At 53.9% G+C, this 6,469-nt stretch overlaps 1 non-coding gene across 1 annotated transcript; it reads right to left on the minus strand.

Annotated features, from left to right (window-relative positions):
- Positions 1-1,693: 1,693 nt before the first annotated feature.
- Positions 1,694-1,767, minus strand: TRNAN-GUU (transfer RNA asparagine (anticodon GUU)). Its single transcript has one exon. It is a non-coding gene; the product is annotated as a tRNA-Asn (tRNA).
- Positions 1,768-6,469: the final 4,702 nt, after the last annotated feature.

Below are 6,469 nucleotides of genomic sequence, written 5' to 3' on the forward strand. Positions count from 1 at the left end.
CCCAGTGTCCTGTCTTCCGACAGTGGCCAGGGCCAGGTGCCCCAGAGGGAATGAATAGAACAGGGAATCATCAAGTGATCCATCCCCTCTTGCCCATTCCCAGTGTCTGGCAGAGGCTAGGGACACCATCCCTGCCCATCTTGGCTCATAGCCATGGATAGACCTGTCCTGCGTGAATTCATGGTGCCCGCTGCGGTTCAATGGCTGGACCATTCCCCCTGGTGTCATAACTGGCTTTCAAGCTCCTTCCCCTCTCTCCCTGCACAGGCACAGTGTGATCTGCTTGGCGTGTGAGTCTCACACCGGCTGAGCAGCCGGCCAACCTAGAATCAAAGTGGTTCATAACGTGGTCATTTGATCTCCCCGAAAGGGCTGGGGGATGCCCTGCACTCTGCTGGGAGAACTTTCAGCCATCTAAAAAAAGAACAGGAGGACTTGTGGCACCTTAGAGACAAACACATTTATCTGAGCATAAGCTTTCAGGAGCTACAGCTCACTGCATCGGATGCATTTAAAATCCTGGTGCAGTGATCTCAGCCCTGGCTGTAAGGAAAGCAGGTCAGGTTGGGGGCTTTGTTTGGGGGAGGAGGGGATCTCAGAAATCCCTTGTCCAAATGGCTCTGTGGGCCCCCCCCCCGAGGCACACAAACTGTCAAGGCTCCAAGTCAGTGGGTGGATTTCAGAGCAGGCAGGAGATCGGTGCTTCAGGCAGAGAGCTGGCGCTTTGCTAGAATAAAATCTCTTTAGCTGCCCTCCACTTAGATCCCGTCCTTCAGCGCCTCGTCCCCAGGGCTCGCTTGGGACTCCAAGTGAGGGTCAGACCCAGACCCCCCACATGGCGGGCTGAGACACACGACGCTGCCGGGACGGCAGTTCAGAGGGTGTGTTAGGACACTTTGGCCCATCAGTTAAAAGACAAAGAAACAAAGTCTGTCCTGGGGACCAACAGAGACGTCTTCCCTCACGACAAGGAAAAACCACTTTCCCTTCAACCCCAAAACAATCCGCGCTCGTGATTTGCTGCCCAGCAGCGGAGTTCTTGTCTCGGGAGGCAACTTCAGCTCCTGCAGGTTACCCGCCTATTTTGCCCCCCTTAACCCTCCTTCCATCTGGTCAGCGCACAGCCCCCTCCCCAATAGACCCCGCCCGCCCCCTCCCTCCGCCATCTGGTCAGCGCACAGCCCCCTCCCCAATAGACCCCGGGTTCCCCAGTGTGATCGATGCACCCACCCAGCTCTTCTCCTCCCCCCCAACCCGGCACCTCCCTGCTCACCCCCTCCCCGTTCCATGCACAACACCAGCCCCTCCTCACCTGCTGGCAGAGACCCCCAGCCCCTGATCGCTCCGCGGGCAGTCGGAGCCCGGCTCGCAGCTCGCCCAGGCTCATGTCCCCTGGAGCCAGAGCCCCCCTGGGGAGCGGGCTCAGAGCGACCCCGGCGGGCAGGCAGAGGGAGCAGCGAGGGGACGGGCTGCCCCGCTGGGAGCCGCCAGGCTCGGGGAGAGGGTCCCACGGCTGCAGCCCCGCTCTGCTGGGCAGGTCAGCAACACCGAAGGGAAACGCACCCAGCTGTCTGTCCCCAGGGAGCGGGCGAAGAGCAGAGGCTCCAGCCGGTCAGGATCCCGCAGCGCTCCCCGCTCTTGTGTCGCTGCCTCCCGGGCTTATGGCTATCCCTACCCCACCAAAGCAGGTCCGCGTCCCTGGGTGGGCTCGAACCACCAACCTTTCGGTTAACAGCCGAATGCACTAACCGATTGTGCCACAGAGACTGGGCAGCCAGGCCCCAGGCAGGGAGCAAGCGGCCATAGCCAGCTGCTGGGGAGAGCCCGGCTGGGGAGGGGCGGCAGCCCAGTCCCCCCCACACTCGGTTTTCCGGGGCAGTGGAAGTACTTAAAAGTGTGTGTGTTGGGGGGGGGGGGAACCACTGGTGCCCGAACCTTGGGCCCCGCCCCCTGCACCACCCTTTCCCCTGAGGCCCCACCCCCTCGCTCCTCCCTCCCACCTTACAATGTGGAAATGGGAAGACAGGCGCTGGGAGGGGTGTGTGTCTGTCTGTCTGTCTCCTTCTCTCCCCAGCTTGCGGAGGGGCTCTGACCCACCCCATCCCTTCCTCTCCCTCCCCCCAAGTTGCCTTTTGCCCCCTCCCCCAATACTAAAACAGACAAGTTCTTATAATAAAAAAAGGGACTAGGGCCCCCCCCTTGAGCTGCTGGGGGCCCCAAGTAATTGCTTAGGCTGAGTCTCTCTGTGTATACCCAGGGCTCTGAGTGTAGGTAGCCCAGCCCGGCACATGTGCCTCAGTCTCCCCGTACCCTGCACCACCACCTCCAGCTGTCAAAACTGAACTCACCTGGGCCTGGGCCCCCCTGCCGCCCTGCCCCGGAACTGTACACCCTTCTCTGCCCCGGCCCTGCTGGCTCCCCCTGGGGACGACACTACTCTTCCTGGTTCCACACTGGCTGGGCCATGGAGCTGCCCCCACAAGAGTACCCCCACCTCAAGATCAGGAAAGACTGTGACCAGTGAGGATCTCTGGGCGCTGACCCCGCTGAGCTGAGCCCTGGCCGGTGCAGCTTGCCCGGCACTGTGCGGATCCCCCGATGGGTCTCCGGGGGCACAAAGGAGCCAGGCAGGGGGCACAGCAGTGTGTGCAACGGGGGTGGGCTGAGGCTGCAGCTGGACTTGGGGAGAAATGTGGGGAGGGGGGTTCCCTGGTACATTTAACAAGAGGTTAACATGTGTCCAACTTTTTTTGAGGGAAAATTTTGCTCTGGGCGAAGGATTTGGGCTTTAGTTACGTAACCCCTCTTCCAGGTGGTGTCGGCAGCAACAAGGGCGCGGTTTAGTTTCCAGGGGTTCCCCTTAACAACTCAAAACAGAACCAGCTCAAGCCCCCAGCCAGTAATCTGAGAAAACTAAACACCTCCGGGGGCACATCTACGAGGCAACACTTTCCCCCTCATCAGCATGGAGTCTGTGTAGTAGAACAAAAATACCCTGACTTCTATTAAAAGTTCTCACCTCTGCCTGAAGGGGAGAGTTAACCACAAAGGAAAGGAGCACAGGAGACGTGCACGGAGAGGAGAGGAGCAAAGGAATCCTTTGCAAAGGGATTTCCTGTCTTGCACCCACCCAACCATCACAAAACTTCTCTTGCTCGACCCTGTTCCATTGGGGTTGGGCTTCCCTCCCCTCCAGGTTAGGTGACCCAGAGCAGGGAGGCAGAAGCAGAGTATAATCCACATTACACCAGGAGGCCGCGGGACTCAGATACACCTCCAACACACAGTTCCTCGTCTGCTTCCTTCTGACTTCTAGGGAGTTGCACTTTCTCTAAACCAGCTGTAACTTACTGCCCATTCTCCCCTTTTATGGCTCATGATATCTGGTGTTTTTCTTAAAACCCCAGCTCCTAGAGTCCTGTCAGCAGGCCAGAATCTCAGTTCTCATGGTTTTCTTAGGGAGGGCAGACAAAACAAAGTCTTTAACCCTTGCAGAGCATGCTAGAAACCATGACCGCCAAAGGCTCGCAAACCAGGAAATAAAAAACTCTGCATTTAGTATTTTAAGTCTCATGATTTTTAAGTGGGTCTCACAGTTTTGAGGCCCGACTCATTTTGAACTCTTGCGTTTATCAATACAGAAATTATCTAACCCCTCTCTCTCTCTCTCTGTCACACACACGCGCGTCACTTAGTCTTACACACCTGCTGTGGGCGCTGACTCCCTGAGCGCAGGAAGAGGGGGCGCGAGGGTGAGGCCTTGGGGGAAGGGGCAGAGTGGGGATGGGGCCATGGGACAAATCAAACTTCCCAAGAGCCTGTCTGTGTCCAATATAGTTTTAAGGGGCTCCTACCTCCCCTCTCCTGCCATGGCTCTTAAAACCAACTGAGTATCTGAACCGTCTGCTGCCTAAGGCCCTGTGGTGAGCGGAGCTAATGCCAACCCCAGTATGGCCTGATACGGCCTGCACCCTATTTGTGAGACTAAGGGTGAGAATTTTCACCGGGAGTGGGCTCAAGACACTGCTGGGTAGCAGGCCCGGTACAGCCAACCAGAAATCCCCCCTATCATCACTGGGGTTGGGTCCAGGCGAGCAAGGAAAAGAGAGACGTCTGGTGCACCCCCCTCCTTGCATTGCAGGCTGACATACACGGTGGAGTGTGAACTACCGCCCTGCACCGCCTCACATACTTGATTTGCCACGGCTTTCATGGGACGGTGGAGGTTGATGCTTCCGTAAACCCTCGGGATACAACTTTCCGACTCTCTTTTCCCCTCCCGCAGCCACTCACACACTAAACCCACTGAAAGTAGCAAACACTGAAAACCCATCGCAGGCAGCCTAGCTCCGGGCAAGCAGCAGGAATGGGACAGAAGGGCAGAAGCTCACGAGTTCTCCTCGCCTCTGGCAGAATGCCTTGTGCGGGTTGTACCTGGGGGGTGCAGGGGTGGAATGAGCTGGGGACGTGTGCCCGTTTGAGCGATTCATAGCAGGCAAACGAGGCACCTTTGGGGGAGCCTTGTCCAGGCCTGCCATGGGTCAGCTCTCTCAAACCACCACCCCTGGCAGCGCAAGCCTGACCTTCCAGCCCCCTGCAGGCCTCGCTCTCTGTGTACAGGTTAGCGATCGACACCCCCAAAGCATCTGAGCGTCCCTCGGGAGTGCTCAGCCTGTTCCGCTGAGCACACGCAGAACTGTGACTCTAATCCCTCAGGCGCGGTCCACAGCAGCTTGTAAGATTCAATTCAGGTCAACCACTCGATTGAGAACCCAGCACTTAGATATACAGAAAACAGGAATGAGTTTATCATCAAAGAACAGAGATGCAAGTGAGAGTGAATAAATACTGGAAAGTAATGGTTACATAGAAAACCAAATCCTCACACTTTCTAGAGCCGGGGTTCTCACAAATTTTTGGCAGCCTCAGCGTGCGGCTCTGACAATACTTAACTAACTGTAGGAAAAACAAACAAATAAATTACATGTGCATATTTACATAGGGATTTTTTGCAGACTCAATAATAAATATAAGGTACAGTTGTGTCCTATCTTTACTGGACCTAAACACAGAACAAACCAGTGCTTTGCGCAGTCTTGTCTTTTTTGTTGTTCTTTTGCTTTTTTGGTCAAAGGTGGATGGCTGTACAACAATTCTGAACTAAATTTAAAAATCCTTTACATAAGAGAAGTCCAAATAATAATGAGAGAATGTATCTGCCAATATGTCCAAAATTTCTTTCACAGACAAAAAAACCAATCCACCTAGCCCAGTAATAATAATAATGATAATAGTAACAACAAAATCTGAGCCGTTGCTGTTGTCTTTTCAGCTTGGTTTTTGCATCATTTAACAGCTTGCACCTCTGAAACTCACCGTGGTAATTTGGTTCAACTTCCCTTGCACGAGTGCTGTAGGGACGTTGCACGACATACGTTTCAATTTGATGAATTTCTCTCGCACACTGCAACTTGCTCAGAAACAGAATCGGGTGGCTTCAGAAACACAGGAAACTGCCTTTCCCCCTGGTGCTGAAGTGTTCCTTTTTCTTTCTATGTTTTGTTTTTCTTCGCAGAAGGTCCCAGAGGAGCCACCTGCTGTCACATTCAAGGTCATGTTCTGGCACTAGATTATTTGAAATACTTTCTGATACCCAGTCACATTTTTAACTCTTTCACCCCCCCCCCCCCATGAACAATTGCAACCTACCCAAACAGCACGCAGTGAGATGGCCCATAGCCACTTACAGAGCTACAGTAACATGAGATGTAAACACAGTGGTTAGAGGTCTATAAAATCATGAGTGGTGCGGAGAAAGTGACTAAGGAAAAGCTATTTACTTGTTCCCATAACACAAGAACTAGGGGCCACCAAATGAAATAAATGGGCAACAGGTTTAAAACAAATAAAAGGAAGTTCTTCTTTACACAGCGCACAGCCAACCTGTGGAACTCCTTGCCTGAGGAGGTTGTGAAGGCTAGGACTATAACAGGGTTTAAAAGAGAACTGGATAAACTCATGGAAGTTAAGTCCATTAATGGCTATTAGCCAGGATGGGTAAGGAATGGTGTCCCTAGCCTCTGTTCGTCAGAGGGTGGAGATGGATGGCAGGAGAGAGATCACTTGATCATTGCTGTTAGGTTCACTCCCTCTGGGGCACCTGGCGTTGGCCGCTGTTGGCAGACAGGATACTGGGCTGGATGGACCTTTGTTCTGACCCAGTCTGGCCCTTCTTATGTTCTTAGCCAAAGAATACACTTTGCGACTTCAAAGAAAACCACACCGATGTAGCTCAGCTCTGCCGGCATGGTACAATGTAAAAGGGAGCGTGCATTAGGATTTATGGCATTTAGAAGGCACCTTTAATACCTAACATCTCAGCGATTGTTGGGGCACTTTGGAGGCTCTTGTGGCTGCAAAACAATCAGCTGGTGGCTGCATTTGAGAAATGCTGTTCTGGAGTCTAAAC

Source organism: Lepidochelys kempii, chromosome 14 (assembly GCF_965140265.1).
Source record: "Lepidochelys kempii isolate rLepKem1 chromosome 14, rLepKem1.hap2, whole genome shotgun sequence".
NCBI classification, from domain to species: domain Eukaryota; kingdom Metazoa; phylum Chordata; order Testudines; family Cheloniidae; genus Lepidochelys; species Lepidochelys kempii.